Source organism: Elephas maximus, chromosome 10 (genome assembly GCF_024166365.1).
Source record: "Elephas maximus indicus isolate mEleMax1 chromosome 10, mEleMax1 primary haplotype, whole genome shotgun sequence".
Lineage (NCBI taxonomy): Eukaryota > Metazoa > Chordata > Mammalia > Proboscidea > Elephantidae > Elephas > Elephas maximus.
In genome coordinates, this window is record NC_064828.1 from 31,621,033 (window position 1) to 31,637,647 (window position 16,615).

General features: G+C 39.7%; 2 protein-coding genes across 10 annotated transcripts in view; one reads left to right on the plus strand and one right to left on the minus strand.

The window, feature by feature from the left end:
- The window catches only part of HNRNPC (heterogeneous nuclear ribonucleoprotein C), a 61,208-nt gene extending 53,998 nt beyond the window's left edge, over window positions 1–7,210 (minus strand). For 2 of the 9 annotated variants that reach the window (XM_049897697.1, XM_049897695.1), the window contains exons 1-3: window positions 7,061–7,210; window positions 6,359–6,404; window positions 2,928–2,953 (exon numbers count right to left, since the gene is read on the minus strand). The gene's annotated coding sequence lies outside the window, so the exon portion shown is untranslated. Of the gene's footprint in view, window positions 1–2,218; window positions 2,860–2,927; window positions 2,954–6,358; window positions 6,405–7,060 lie in introns of those variants that run through there. The other 7 variants (XM_049897688.1, XM_049897696.1, XM_049897693.1 and 4 more) reach the window with 7 other exon arrangements.
- Window positions 7,211–11,976: 4,766 nt separating this feature from the next.
- Window positions 11,977–16,615, plus strand: part of RPGRIP1 (RPGR interacting protein 1) — a 73,418-nt gene continuing 68,779 nt past the window's right edge. The window contains 1 exon segment of the mRNA XM_049898613.1: window positions 11,977–12,107. The gene's annotated coding sequence lies outside the window, so the exon portion shown is untranslated.

Genomic DNA, 16,615 nt, shown 5'->3' on the forward strand with positions numbered 1-16,615 from the left:
CTCTACCACTCCATCTATTCTATGCATTAACTATTCACCAGTAGTACTTCTTTCTCAGAGACCAATGTTTTGTCCTCCGTATCTGAACTTTTACATGATATTCCCCTTTCAGGTCTCAACTTCAACAGCAGTTCACCATATTCTAAAATGGTTCCCTCACCATCATCCCACAGATCCTGTTCTTTTCTTTTAGATTATTAAAGTGCTATCTGTTTACTACACTTCTTTCTTCAATGGTCTCTAACGTCCAAAAGGTCAGAGAACAATATTTCCTTTTGTTCATTCCTATATGCCCAAACCTAATCGTGACTTTGAGTAACCACTTGGTTAATGAATAAATGTCTCCACCTAAATGTTCCACAAACACCTCAAAGTTCAATGTTTTAAAAACTTTTCTCCACCCTACGTCTCCATCCTAACCTGCTCCCTTCTTTTACATTCCTTAACTGTCATCTTCATACCAGAAGCTAGAAACCTTCTTCGTATACACCTTATCACATCCACCACCAAATCCTGCTAAATTTCTCCCTTCTTCTCTTCAATCCCATTACCACTTTTGTCCAAGCCAGAATTTTTTTCTTTGGATTGTAATAGCGTTATTTATCTCCTGCTTCCAATCTCATCCTCCTCTAAGCCATTTCCACATTTATCAGCATGACATTTCTAAAAACGACAACATCCAGTTTATTTCAATGGCTCACCAACGATTTATAGATAAAATACAAACTCCTTGGAGTGGCATTCAAATTTCTGTGATCTGGTCTCAACTCAAGACAGAGCTCACTTCCTCTTAAAAGCATTCTCTGATTTCTTAAAGGTCCTTTTGGTTTGTGAGGGCCAGTACTTTTTCTGCATGCTTTTAGGACTCGTGCTTTTCTCTAAGCACATAGTAACACTGTTAACTCCATGTTCAACTATCTCCCTTATTAGAAAGGAACCACTGTATCTCTGTACCAAAACCAGAAAAGCATGATCCATAAAAGAAGAGTAAACAGCAACCACACAATGACACCAAAAGTAGAAATAGTTCTTATGTAAGAGAAGACTCAGTAAAACTCAGACATATGCTCAAAAAAAAGACCCCCCCTTCCTCTTCCAGATAACCTTAGACCCTTTGGCTTTAACCTCCTCTCATTCTGTGCTCCAGTGTTCACAACAACCAGGCTACATACTCTTTCTGGTCCAGGTGAGGAAAGGAGGACAAGTATGTGATTTGCCCTAGTACTCTCAGCACTGAATATGCCTTCAAAAAGCATTCCACACAGCCCCTTGGCTCAAAATTTATTAGAAAAGATGGGTTATCAAAATAAATGAAATCAAAACGTTACCAAATTTTCTACTTCAGCCAGTAATCAAAACACTATGGATTGTTTAAGTTCTTAACTCCTTTCCTACCCACATCCTCGATTAATCCCTGCATTACTCATGTTAATAGACCCAGACTCATCCCTTCCTACTATCCTTGGGAACATACATACTAAACTAAAACCAAACCCGCTTCCTTTGTCAATACTGACTCACAGCAACCCTACAGGACAGGCTAGAACTGTCTCATAGGGGTTTCAAGAAGTAGCTGATGGATTCGAAATGCCAACCTTTTTGACAGCAGCCGAACTCTTAACCACTGTGTCACCAGGGCTGGATTCCCCATTATCTAACTGGGCCTCCAGTCATCACTGAAAAAAGCATCAACTCTAGCACCTTCTTACTTTGGCTAGAGATCAACAAATTCCCCTGCTTTCTGAGGTTAAAACGCATACCTACTCTTCTCTCAAATTTTAAAAAAGCTTTCAGTGATAGCATTTTAATAAGCAGGTCTTTTGTGGTTTGATTCATGTTTTAAAATTAATGACAAAAAAAATCTAAACACAAAGCAATCTAAAACAGAAAATTTTAATAACTTGTACTCATCTAGGAAAAAGGACTGCCTAATACATTCTTGCCTTGTTTTTGCTAATTATCAAAATAAATCATTTTCACTTTAAGGTACAGGTAAACTCCAGCTGCTATCATTATCAACGCTTCTCAATCGGCCCGAATCAACTACTTAGATTATTCCATTAGTTTAAAAATAACTGAGATGGCCTCCCTTAGGAAACATCTCAAGATATACACATACAACTGAAGCATTTCCAGAAGCTGTCACCTATACCAGACCAACTAAGTTTAAATGGGTGTATTTCCTAATCTTTGTAATGAAACCAAGTGGACCTCACACCTCTTACCATCACCCAGGAAGGGTGTGCATCTGTTCCGATGGCCCCCCTGGCTCCAGGTCATCCTGGCTGCTGCTGCTCCAGGCTGGGCATCCATGTTGCTGCAGCTTGTGGTTTGTGAGGGGCAGTGTACAGGAAAAGCAGGATGGGACTTTAAGGGAAACAGGACGGAGATGGCTTTCTGGGAAAATGCCATCACCGTCATAGGTGCTAAGTAGTACCACACACATTTTATTGCAGCACAGTTTAAAAATTTAACAAATGAAAGATTAAAAATAAAAAAATAAAAAAATAAAAAAAATTAAAAATACAGACGTCCAGAGATGCTCTAAAACAGTTAAGTTAAAGATCAGGAAAAATAAGGTCACAGACTTAAACAGCCAGCAAAATTCTTGAGTGTGGGGAAGGGAGGAGGGCAGGGGTGGGGTTGGGAGAGAAAAGGTTTATGTGATCAATCCACTTAAAAATGCTAATGCCATCACTTTCTCTCCCAAGATGCAAAACTCCAAAGTCAATCAGGAGGCCGGAGAAATTCTTATGAACATTCAGAAAAACTTGTATTTTAATCCGGTTAAAAATAATCAGTGTCATTATCATCATCATCATCACCATCATAAGTATAATAGTAAATAATAATAACTAGTAACAACAATAAAAAGGAAATCAGCGGAAAGTCAGGAAAAATGTAAAAAAAAAATTGGAATAACTTACTGTAGCTGAAGATCAAAAAAATCTCACTGTAAAAAAACAAAAATAAAAATAGCCCAGATTAGAAAAATGGGATGTGCAAAAATGTCAAGTCAGTAAAGTTCATTTCTTTTCTCTTTCCAAAAGTAGTTTCCACAAAAACCGCAAGGGTAAAGTTCTCAGTAGCAAACAAGCAAAGCCCTTTTCACATTATCATTCAATCTTAAAAATACACGAGGAAGTAAAGAGGTCAGTTTATGAGAGGCTAAAGGCTCCTTCCTCCTCTAACCCAACTGCTGCAGAAAAAATAGAAATAAATTTTAAAAATTACATCTTAAATCCAGGTCCCGTTTTTTCAAACAATTAAAAAAAAAAAAAACACCTGCAAATTTGCTGTAGTGCACACCAAGTTGCATCATTATGTTTAAAATGTCTTTATAAAATCAATTTTGGAATGGGAATGTGTGTGTTCTGGAAGGGTGGGGAAGGAAGGTTAAAAATCAAAGCTGAGCTCCAGTGAGTAGGGATGGGGTTCGCCTTGCTGCCCTGTGAAAGGAGAAGGGACAGATTGAGTCAGAGTTCCTCAGAAATGTTGTGCCCTAAACCCCCAGGACAGAAATATCTGTCTATTGCATCTAACACATTTTTGGTAAAGCATAACATTCCACTGGGATGGGAAAGAGCCTGTGTATAAAATCATCACCTCTACGAGTGATTGAATAATTCTTCAACATCAGTAGGTAACTAAAATTAACTAAATAAATGTCAATATTCACTTAAAAGTTTCGAAAGAAGTCTCTAAAACTAAACAAGAAAAAAAATCTATGTTCAAACATTCACCTTGGTAATCAAGCAGTTTGGAAAAAGGAAATATGGGAAAACCAAGTCATCAAACAAAAATAAAGTGACCAATGTCAAATATCGAGATTATGAAGGTAAGCTGATTTATGCTTTTAATTTTTCTATGAGGAACACAGACTAAAGGTAAATGGTCCACCATGAAGACTAGAGATGATTTCTCTCTTCTCAAAACTGATGAGTGATCAAACAAGACCTGATAGATTCTAATTAGGGGGAAAGATTATTTTAAATAAGGAGCACATGAATCCATTGACAGAATGAAAAATCATAGGTGGAAGAAAAGGATTATTACAGCTACTGAATATTTCATAAATGCCATGGAACAACAGAAAAAAACTATAGGATCTCTGAGACACTGACAGAGTCTTTATAAGATTTCTTGTATTTCTGTGGTCCTACTGTTTATCAAATGGTATATATAGCTAATTCCAAGGTATGACTCCTAAGAAAATGACATACAATACCATACTAAAATAAACATATACAGGCAACTATTACAACAGCTTAAACAAGATTTGAAATTAGGTCACTTTTCAAATAAGAATGATTGGCTGCACTCAATATTAAACCATTAAGTCTTATTCTCCTACACAAACTTGAAGAAACTAAAAAACTTAAAACTGAGCTTTTTTAAGTGTTCCTTGAGTTGATTATGTATGAATGACTAATTAAAATGCAATGGGTACTGTAACTCTAAAATTTTAACTGTAAATTTAAAAAGGGGAGGGAGAGCAGTTTAAGTATGAAATGTGATGTAAAACTGTACAAACTGTAGGAAATGTACATCTGAATGTTATTTGGGAAAGTCAGTGTTTGGAAAGTACAGTTATGGAGAAACATTCGGCATCACTTAGTACTCAAAATCTTCAGGTTATGTTAAGTGACTACGGCTCATTCACAAACAAATCCTCTGCAAATGTGCCAAGAGACAGAAGCTTAAAAAACAGCAATAAGAAAAGAAAGCATTTACATCTTTCAGTATGAAGTTAAAGTATCTCCCATGATGGTATGTTAAATTGATAAACTATCACTTAAAAAAAAAAAAAAAAACATTAGCACCTAATCCTGATGCTTTGCAATTAAGAGCATACCTAGATTATACTTTGTCAAACTTCAGCGAGGTTTGGATTCCTTCTTCTACTGGAATTCTCAGAATGAAGTGTGTCAACCAATCCCATGAGCATCATTATCACCTGTCGCTTGTTAGAAATGCAAATTCTCAGGCCCCGCCTTAGAATGACTTAACTCGGGTGGTGGGGCCCAACAAACTCCTTTAACCAGCTCACCTGCTCATATTTGAAAACTACTGTGAAAAGTCTTGATGTTCTAGGCAAAACGAGGTTGAATGCTACATCAAGCCCTCTAGAGATCTAATTACAATTATAAGCTATGTTTACACTTTCTATACAAGGAATAGCAGCAGGTACTGGGAGAGTGGCATAGGGAGCACAAAACTACCAGAAAGACCCACAATTTAGTCATCCCTCTTCCTCTACCTAGCCCAACATGAAAATGTTACTAATGTCTATCTAGTTGAGAACACATCTATATTTTGTTTCAGATTTTAATTCTGTGGCCAAATACTTTCTAAAGGATATGAACTCAAAGGAATTTTTGTTAGCTTGGTACATGAAGATGCTAAGAAACCCTTACTTCTGACACCTCAAGTCAAGACAAGTGTCCTTCAATTAATTTCAACTCTTAACAATAACCTTTCTAAAACGTTAAAAATTCCTGAGATTTCATTTGCCAACAGTACTTTTATCAGAGTTCCTAAATTAATCAATCACTGGCCTTATCTTATTTCTGACAGTTCAGCAAAGTGATAAACTTTAGTCTAAGCCCATGTATAATGTAAATTCTTAGGCATTTTTACAAAATGCTTTTGATCCCATGTAACCCTATTATAGAATTTTCAGTATTTACATGGTGAGGAATCTGCAAATGCACATCTATCTGGAATAAGACTATTTTTACTTTCCAACAAATAGGTTTCCTGAGAGATGAATTTCTTACCCTTCGATATTGGTTAAAAGTGTACTTAACATTAGTTTTTCTGTGAGTTAAACATTTTGACTAAATCAACTCAATCTTACACAAAGATAAACGATTTTCTGGGTAAGTGAATGGGATACTTAAAAATCTGCCACTTCTATAAACTTAGTAAATTTTTCAAATACTGTTTCAGCACCTAGCAAATCGCAGGCACTACAATACTTGCTTAATAAAAAGTATTAATGGTGCATTTTTGCCACAAAAGTTTAGATGGATAGAAAAATGAATACCAAAATATCCTGGAAGTCGAATTTTAAGTTTGTCATCTTAGGAAGTTACATTAATTACAAATCCAATTCTCGTAATTAAATATTTTTCTCAAGTGCAGTTTGGAATTTACAACTCCCTACCAATAGACTTTGTAATGTGGTTCTTATAAAGATTCAAATATAGTACTGTTTAGTAACCAGCATGCCAGTAACTACGTAAAACGACTGACCTAGTAATCAAATTCCTTACAAGTACTAGTTTCACTACTGATTTAACGACCCTGCCAACGCTCTTATGCCTGTTTCTCTGAGAAAAACAGTAATACCTACCTCAAGCAAAGTTCCACTAACTTATGTATTTCAAGTCAATTGTAACCTGCAGATAAAAAGTAGTAAATCAGCTGTAATTATTACTGTTATTGTTAATTCGATTTTCTTTTGTAAATAGAATCGAAAGTAACTACTTCAAGGTCCATCATGTGTTCACAGGGAGTAGTAAATTAAAAGATAATCAGCAAAAAAATTAAATCTACAGCTATATTCATTATTCTTATCTTATGCCCCGCAACACACTCCAGAATTTGAGACGATCACGGTACAACACCTAATTGGTAACCCTCCCCCACACCACACACACCCAATTTTCTAATTTAAGAGATGGAGATAACAGAAGGCATCCGCACTACATCAAACTTCAACTATACTAATGACCATCTCGATCTTCACTTTCATAGTCTCTCTTGGGAGTCCTCAGAGTCACAGAAAATCAAAAGAAAGCAACCGTTAACATAGAAAGCAAAAAAGAAAAATGACATTTTCTCTGCCGGTCGAGGCCTAGAGGACTGTAGGTGAAATCTACGCAGCGGCTGAGACCTGCAAAACTCCCTCCCGCATAAAACCTAATCCCCCAGGACACATGGAATAAATGGGGGCCTGGTTACCGAAGGAAGGGTTCCCTCGTCTCTTTTCCCACACCCCCTCGCGCTCCTCGAGGAACCCAGTGTCACCACTGCGGCCGCCGCCTCCACTTACCAGGAGGGGGTTGGGAGAAGAGATTCGATTATCAATCTCCTACTCCCAGATTCTACGTGAAGAAGCCGACTGCTGCTCGAGGTCGGCAACGCGGCCGCAACCGCTCTGTCTTCGCCTCTTCACAAAATGGCCCCCGAGTCTCCTCTGCCGCGGAGGCGAAGACCTAGCCCCCGCCTCACTTCTAGGAACCTTCTTATTGGCTGTTCCCTGTCTCGCTCCCTCTCCTAATAAGACATTTCTACTGCTCTTCACAATTCTATCCAATCACAACTTGCAGTGGGTTAGACCGAGCAAGAGAATTTCCACATGCGTGAGCGAAACTACTTTGTAACTGGTTACTTTTCCTGTCATTTATCACTTGAGGCATGCTTATTGGCCACTGTACCGCCGGGTGGAAACTCGCCTTTGTATCGCGCACCGCTTCACATCCGGGTATCCGGCAAGTTTGATTGACGGTCTCAGTATCCTATCGCAGTCTCCTAGAGCGCCCAGTAAAAGGCCCGCCCAGATCTCCGAGTTCCCGGGCGCGGGGGCGGAGTAGGGGTGAGGGGCGTAGTCAGGTAGCTGGCGCGAACGGCAAGCTTTCCTCGGTGGCTCCGCCTTGCACGGCAAATCTACCGTAGCCCCGGGCCTAGGAAAAAGAAAAACACCAAGTGAAGCTTCCCTCGCGTGTGTGGCTAAAGGGCGTTTTCTAGAGTGAAAAGGAGCCGTGATGACTAGGCTGTGGTAAAGTGTGTAGAAAACTAATCAGTCCTGCTCGCCTGCAGGTTTCTCCCAACCGCAATCTCAGTACCAGATTGGAATTTCAGCTGCCTCAAGGACATCTCCACGTCTCAGCCCATCAAGCCCTTGTTCGGACGACGCATACCAGTACCAGTTGCCATCAAGTCCTGACTCATGGCGACGCCATGTGTTACAGTTGCCTTCCATAGGGTTTTCAAGACTGAGCTTTTGGAAACAGATCGCCAGGCCTTTCTTCTGTGGCATCTCTAGGTGGGTTCCAACCGCCAACCTTATGGTTGGAGCACTTAGGCTTTCGCACCAAACACCCTCCCAAGCCAGCTGACTTCTTAATTTCTCTCCAATACATCAAGCAAGTGAAGTGTAAAATGCTGGCCTGGGATACTAGAGCACCCATCTCTGTCCCCAAGCCTTATCTCACTAATAATAGCCTGCGTGTAAACCAAATTAGCCTACTCCTCTGTCTCTTTGGGAAACCCTGGTGGTGTAGTGGTTAAGTGCTACGGCTGCTAACCAAGAAGTTGACAGTTCAAATCCGCCAGGCGCTCCTTGGAAACCCTATAGGGCAGTTCTACTCTGTTCTATAGGGTCGCCATGAGTCCGAATCCGAATCGACTCGATGGCAGTGGGTTTGGTTTTTTTTTTTTTGGGTCTGGCTGTTTGAGTAACTGGTCTCTTAATAACCCTCATCCTATTTTACGCCCACCCCCCCCCCCCCATTGCCTGCCGCCTGACTAAATTATAGCAGCCAGGCACACAATGGAGTAGGACTACTAAAACAGGGAGATTTGTATGTGCTGTTAGGGAAGGATCATATTTCTGTTATTTATTGGAAAAAGCAAGATACAGAAAACTGTCTAGATGAGTGATTCTATTTGTATACATTTTAAAGGGATACATAAAAAAAAATTTTTTTTTTTATATCTGTGTAGATGCTGTTTCATACATTAGTTTTGAATTCTGAATTCAGAGAAATTTACAGGAAAGTTAGCTGTTACGTTTGGGGAAAGAAACTTGTTTACCTTTTTCATTGATCTCCCTTTGTATACAATTTGAATGTTTTACCATATGCACGTATTACTTTAAGCTAGTTAGAAAATCAAAAATAAAAGCCATGAAAGAAAAAATACACTAAAACGTTAATAGTGGTTCTCTCCTGGTGGGATAATTACATGTGATTTTTTTTTTTACTTGTGCTTTTCTATATTTTCCAAATTGTCTAGTTTGAACAAAAAATCAAGGGAAAAATCCTACAAGTGCTTAAAGCCTCAGTTCAATTGTCACATTGAAATTTATCTAAAACTCTGAGGTACTGTAGTTAATTTTACACTTGTCTGTTCTTCTTGTTGGGTGGTAACCTTTTTTAATGGCAGGGTTTAATTCTTACTCCTCTCTGTAGTCCACCTTGCTTACTACTTGTCACAATGCCTTAAACAGAAAGTGTTTAAATATGTATTAATTTAATTACCTTTTATTAAAAAAAAATTATTATTTTTTATTTTTTTTTTATTAAGGAGGGGGAAATTGCTATTTTCCCAGGACAAGCAGGTAGACTGTCCTCTCTCTTACATATCTTATCTAGCACTCACTCAGAGGGGCCCAGAGGCTTTGAGCCCTGTAAACCAAACCAAACCAAACCCAACCCGTTGCCATAGAGTCGATTCCGACCCATAGCAACTGACTCATAGGACAGAGTAGAACTGCCCCCATAGAGTTTCCAAGGAGCATCTGGCGGATTCGAACTACTAACCCTTTGGTTAGCAGGCATAGCATTTAACTGTTACACCACCAGGATATGACACGTAAATCATGTAATTTGACTTAAGTAAACAAACAAACAAAAAAGCACTAACGTGTTTTATTACTCGTTTTTCTCAAAAAAAAAGTTTATGTTAATAAAAACTACCTATTTTTATTTTTTACCAGATATCAGTTTTATTGCATGATCTTTGTCATGACCTACTTATTAACCAGCACTGTATATGGTGCAAAAGAGGTGCTTAGGAGACAGCATGCATGTTTTCAAGGAGTTTACCCCATGCTAGGTAGAGTGGAAATGGCAGATACAAGAAGAATTAATAGCCAGTCCTTCCATCGAGTAACTTAGAATTTACTAGGAATGAGAAAACAAGTGCAAAAATAGCACAGTACAAGGCAGAATGTTAACTGCCAAATATGATGACAAATATTCATGACTTTGGTTTTTGGTGCTCTTAAACCTAGGCAAGTAAGGTAGAGAGCAGGGAATTGCCTTGACCCCTTGTGCTGACTCTAAACACCCTCACAGTTAAAAGCTTCTAAAGTTAAATGCTCCTGTTGGGTAGCTGTGTATACTTTTCTATTCTATACTCCAGAATAGTTCCACACTTCAGCAGTGGAAGGAGAGAAAAGAGGTAAGGCAACAGAGAAGCAGTAAGTCCTTATCTTGGTCTAAAGAGAAGTCAAAACAAAACTGAACTTTTGTTTCTACTTCAAGAAATAATTTTGTTCAAAGAAAGCTTCAAGTGGCTTAGATGTATTACCAGAATAATACATATTCCCTCTCCCCACTACCAGTTCCAAGCCATTAGTCAAGAAGAAGAAAGGAAAAGCATCAACGGCTATGAAATGCCTAATTTACTTTTTACCTGAGTCGTTAGCTGGATATTGTCCTCAATATCCATCATCCTACACACCCTGAGCCTACCTAGTCACCTATCGCATTCCAGGACAATCATCATTGCCTCTGTTCTTCTATATCTTCCATTGTCCAACAATGTCATAAGCATCTTCCACTGAAGAGTGAGGAGGTAGTCTCCGATGAACTCAGAAAAAGAACGTAATTAAAATTTCACAGAGCTGTCTTATTTTACCCGACACTCTTTATATTTCTTTATTGTAGTTTGGAGGCCTTTCTGACTGTTTGAGGGCATTGGTGATTCAGTGGTAGAATTCTCCCCTTTCATGCAGGAAACCTAGGTTCAACTCCCAGCCAATGCATACCATGTGCAACCACCACCTATCTGTCCGTGGAGGCTTGTGTGTTGCTATGATGCTGAACAGGTTTCAGCAGAGCTGACAGACTAGGACAGACTAGGAGGAAAGGCCTGGAGATCTACCCCTGAAAAGTCAGCCAATGGAAACCCTATGGATCACAACAGTTCCATCTGCAGTCAGTCGTGGGGATGGCACAGGACCAGGCAGCATTTTGTTCTGTCATACATGGGGTCACTGTGAATTGCAGACTATCTTGTTGGCAGCTAACAATAATCTGACTGTTTGCAAGCTATCTTCTACAGGCACCCATATTCTACATGAAAACATGTTGAAGGTATTACACACCACTTTCAAGACCCTTACCTTTGGGTCCCACATTTAGTCTGCCTTCCATACTGATTCTGCAAACTGCTGCCATGGAACTGCTGCCATGGTGATCATCTGGATCATTTTTATTATGTGACTCCCACACCAGAATCCTGTAATAGCTCTACATTCCAATCCTAAATTTATATTGTTTCATTCTGAGCTCTTCCCTGACCGGCCCCTCCTTGATACAGATCAGACTATTGTGATCCATAGGATTTCCACTGGCTGATTTTCAGAAGTAGTTTAGCAGGCCTTTCTTCCTAGTCTGACTGAACCTGGAAGCTCTGGTGAAACCTGCTCAGCATCGTAGCACCATGCAAGCCTCCACTGACAGATGGGCGGCGGCTGTGCATGAAGCGCTTCGGCCCAGAGCGGAACACCAGCCTCCCACATGGAAGGCGAGAATTCTGTTGGACCCGTGGTGCCGCCACCCCTCATTACCAATCAATTTTATCCCCTCTATAAGAACCCTGGCCTAGGCAGGCCCTGCTTTCCTCACTCCAATTTCCCAAGCTATTGTTCTCCTTCCCCATAGTTCAACCATCCTTTAAAACCCAAGTCCCAATTAATTATTTTTATAAGATGTATGATGATTAGTTCAATTGGTTATTTAATTAACCAATAGTTTAAATGTTTACATACTCCAGGCACTGACCTAAACACCAGGTATGTCACAAAACAATATAACATTCTTGGTCTTCAAGCTCTACACCTCTTCTCAAACGCTTTTCGTAGTTATTATTTGCCCTAATACAAGATTGTTGTTGTTAACCACCATCCAGTTGGCCCCCTCCTCAAGGTGACCCCAAGCACAGCAGAATGAAGTGTTGCTGGATAGTCCGAAAGCTCTGCTAAAACCTGTTCAGTGTCATACCAACACATAACCCACCACGGACAGATGGGTGGCAACTGCGCATGAAGTTCAAGGCCCAGGAATCAACCCAGGTCTCCCTTGTGAAAGGTGAGATTTCTATCACTGAACCACCAATGCTTCTCTGTAACAAGGTACCACACGTACCGTACCCATTGCCATCGAGTCGATTCTGACTCATAGTAGCGACCCTGTAGGACCCTAGGAACTGCCCCATAGAGTTTCCAAGGAGTGCCTGGTGGATTCAAACCGACAACCCCTTGGTTCACAGCCATAGTACTTAACCACTATGCCACCAGGGTTTCCCTACAACAAGGCCATACCGTTTTATTCTGTAATTCTATTTATAGTCCCTACGGACAATTGACACCTTTGAATTGTGGTGTTGGCAAAGAATATTGAATGTACTGTGGACTGCCAAAAGAACGAACAAATCTGTCTTAGAAGCAAGGATGGTGAGACTACGTCTCACACTCTTGTTGACTATGTTATCAGGAGGGGTCAGTCCCTGGAAAAGGACATCATGCTTGGTGAAGTAGAGAGTCAGCAAAAAAGAGGAAAACCCTGAACAAAATGGATTGACACAGTGGCTGCGATAGTGGGCTCAAGCATAGCAACAATTGTGAGGATGGTGCAGGACCCGGCAGTGTTTTCATTCTGTTGTGCGTAGGGTTGCTATGAGTCGGAACTGACTCAACAGCACCTAACAACAACAACAAATTTTGTCCTTGGCGTGTGTGTATGAATCTTAATATTTAACAGATTGATTGTATCTCAGGCTGGGTTCTCTAGAGATGCAGAACCAGTGAAGCACAAATGTATGTATAGAAACAGAAAGAGATTTATCTCAAGGAAACGGTTCACGCAAGCGTAGAGGCTGGCACATCCCAAATCAGTGGATGAGGCATCAGGCTGGAGGCTTCTCCTGAATCACATACCTGCAGGGGCCGATGAATCCCAAGACTGGCAGGCAATATGGTAGGCCACCAGTTCATGTCCCAAGAATCAGAGGTCAGATGACGATGAGCTGGATGCAGGATCCAGAGCAAGCAAAGAGCTTTGCCAGAACATCTATTTATATTGGATGCAGGCCACACCCCCAAGGGAACTCTCTTTACAACTGATTGGCCGATCACGTCAGATCACATCATGGAGGTGATTACATTATATCACAAAATGGAGGATAACTACATCATTACATAACTGCAGAACTGCATCATTACATAACTGCCAAACCACTGAGAATCACAGCCCAGGCAAGTTGACACATAACCTTAACATCACAGATTGTTTGACCAGCTATCTGATATAGCATTTCAATATACTCATTTCTCTTTTTATTCTAAAAGCCTTTGGCAGTGTGTAAAATCATAGTGAGGCAATTTGGAATATAGAGGCCAGTAAAGAGTTTACTGCTGATCTGTCTCCTAGAGTCCAAATTCCCCAAATAAGATTTTACACACTGCTAATAAAATTATTGGTCACTTTGGTTAGATATACACCTCAAAGCTTCCAATTTTTTTTTCTTCATTATTTTAACGTTTTCAAAATGGAAATATCCTATTTGCTTTTTTAATGATAATATGTGATTATTGTAAAACAATACAGAAAAAGTGAAAGCTTTTATGTGATCCTCTTCCTCCAGAAACATCTACTCCTAACTATTTGGTGTATGTCTTTACATATTTTTTTAAAATGTAAATGTAATACGGACTTATTTTTTACCTAAATGGTATCATTATATTCCTACTATTCTTTAATTTATTTATCAAATTATTGATATATAGTAAATATTTGCCCATATCATTATGTAAAGATCAACTTCACCTTTATTAACAATAGCATTGTATTGCAATCTATAGGTACAACATAACTTTTTAAAGCCAATCCCTTAGTTATGGGTATTAAGGTTGTTTCTGCTTTTTCAGTATTATATCTCAATGTCTCTTGAATGGAAATGTAAACTCCTTCCCAGAAGTACTATTTCCACCAATTGATGGCTTAGGAGATAGTGATCTGTACAGGACCTATGTAGATGTACCTGTAAATGTTAAAGGCCCCTGTGTAACCCAAACAGTTTGTGCTTGACTGCTAACCTAAAGGTTGGTGGTTCAAACACACCCCACAGTGCCATGGAAGTAAGGCCTGGTGATCTGTTTCCATAAAGATTACAGCCAAGAAAACTCTATGGACCAGTTCTGCCCTATAACAAATGGGGTTGCCATGAGTCAGAATCTACTCGATGGCAACTGGTTTGGTTTTCCTTGTGTGTGAGAGAATGTTAAAATTGATTATATGTTACTAGAGTTGACACGTAGTAACATAAAGTTACTATATCGACATGTCAGTACTGATCATTGACATCCCTAACCTCAGAGAAGGAGCCCTGGTTGTGCTATGGTTAAGCACCTGGTTGGCGGTTCGAACTTACCCCACAGTGCCATGGAAGAAAGACCTGGTGATCTGCTCCCATAAAGATTACAGCCTAGAAAACCTTATGGGTCAGTTGTACTCTGCCACATGAGGTTACTATGAGTTGAAATCAACTCAACAGCACCCAACAACAACAATATACTTCAGAAAGGCATAAGAGCCTCTGACAATATCAGCTTCCATCTCTTTTTCTTAACAAACAAAACCCTGAGTTTAAGATGAAATGTATATTTTACCACAACCAAAAAATAAATTGGCCATATTAAAATAAATAGACAAACAAGCAAAATGTCTTTCTCCACAAAGCTTAAAAAGAGAGAGGTGAAGGAAATTCTGGATCATGACATCTATTAGTGGTTTTCAGATCAACCAGTACTTGATTTTAAGTATTACTGATCACTCTTATATTAATAATAATAAATATCTATATTGAGCAGATACTGTATGTCAAGCACTTTTTTAAGTGTTTTACATGAATTAGCTCATTGGTACATTATTATCCCTATTTTTAAAATGAGGAAAATAAAACACAGAGAGTTTATGTAATTTGCCTAGTTTGTGATGGAGCCAGTGTTCTGACACAAGGTGGTCTGATTCTAGAGTGTGTGCATGTAACTATTACACTATTATTAATATATTGTATGCCAAGGTAGAAAAGTTCTACCTATTAATTCACTCATTTAACAGATATTTATTAGATGAATGCTATGAACCCACCCAGAGGCATTTCAGGAAAGGCCTTGTGATCTACTTCTGGAAAGTCACAAAAACCTGTTGTCTTAGAGTTGATTCTGACTCATAGTGACCCTATAGGACAGGGTAGAGCTGCTCCAAACAGTTTCAAAGGCTGTAATCTTTACAGAAGCAGACTGCCACATCTTTCTACAGTGGAGCTGCCTTTTCATTGGCAGCTGAGCCCTTAAACACTGTACCACCACAGCTCCTAGTCTGAAAGGTCACAGCTATTGAAAACCCTGTGGAGTGTGGTTCTACTTGGATACATATAGGGTCGCCAGGAGTCGAAATCGATTTGGCTTTTTGGTTTATATAATAAGCATCATGCCAAGTGCTATGCCAGGCCACAAGAACAGAAAAGTAAACAAAATGTACGTGGCCCCTACCCTTCAGAACAGAGTCAAATATTAAATGAGTAATCACTCAATTGTTTATAAATTGTGTTAAGTGCTACTAAAAAGTACAAGATGCCGTAAAACCAAAAAAAAAAAAACCAAATCCACTGCCGTCAAGCCAATTCCGACTCATAGCGACCCTATAGGACAGAGTAGAACTGCCCAATAGAGTTTCCAAGGAGCGCCTGGCGGATTCAAACTGCCACCCTCTTGCTTAGCAGCTGTAGCACTTAACCACTACGCCACCAGGGACCTGTATAATATAGTCCCCTATATTCTTTAAGGAGATATTTTGAAAGTAAATGACTTTATTAAGAAGACTTCCTGACCAAGGTGGCAGAGTAACAAGCTCCACACTTCCATGCCCCCGCAGAAAAATTTTCAAAACAAGCAGAAAATGATAGTACTAGCCTTGTCAGAACTCTGGTAAACAAAGTTTCATGGAAACTGGGCGAAGGCTTGCAGAATGGTAGGAAGACACTAAGAATTTTTCTGACACTGGCTTGAGAACCACCCCCACCCCTGCTTGGCAGCCAGCTAGAAACAGCAGCCAAATTTCCAGCTTGGGATCTTGGCCCCTGGTTCAGGACTGAGTAGAGCACACTCTTTTAATATGTATGGTGTTTGCCTCTGTTTTTTCTGTTTTTGTCCTTCTTGGAGGTAGCTCAGGGCAGAGGTTTGGCAGCTATGACCTGAGGCACTGGCAGGTAAACTGAAGCAAAGGAGGGTGATTGAGGGGGGTACACCACATGCTTATCTCAACTGCTGCAGAAAAGGCATTTGACGAAATCCAATACCGTTTCATGATAAACATACGCAGCAACCTAGGCATAGAAGGGAAATTCCTCAACATGATGAAGGGCGTTTGTGAAAAACCCACAGCTAACATCATACACCATGACAAAAGACTGAAATGTTTCACTCTTAGATCAGGAATAAGACAAGGGTGCCCACTTTTACTACTACTATTCGACATTTCAACATTCGAAGTCCTACCCAGAGCAATTAGGCAAGAAAAAGAAATAAAAGGCATCC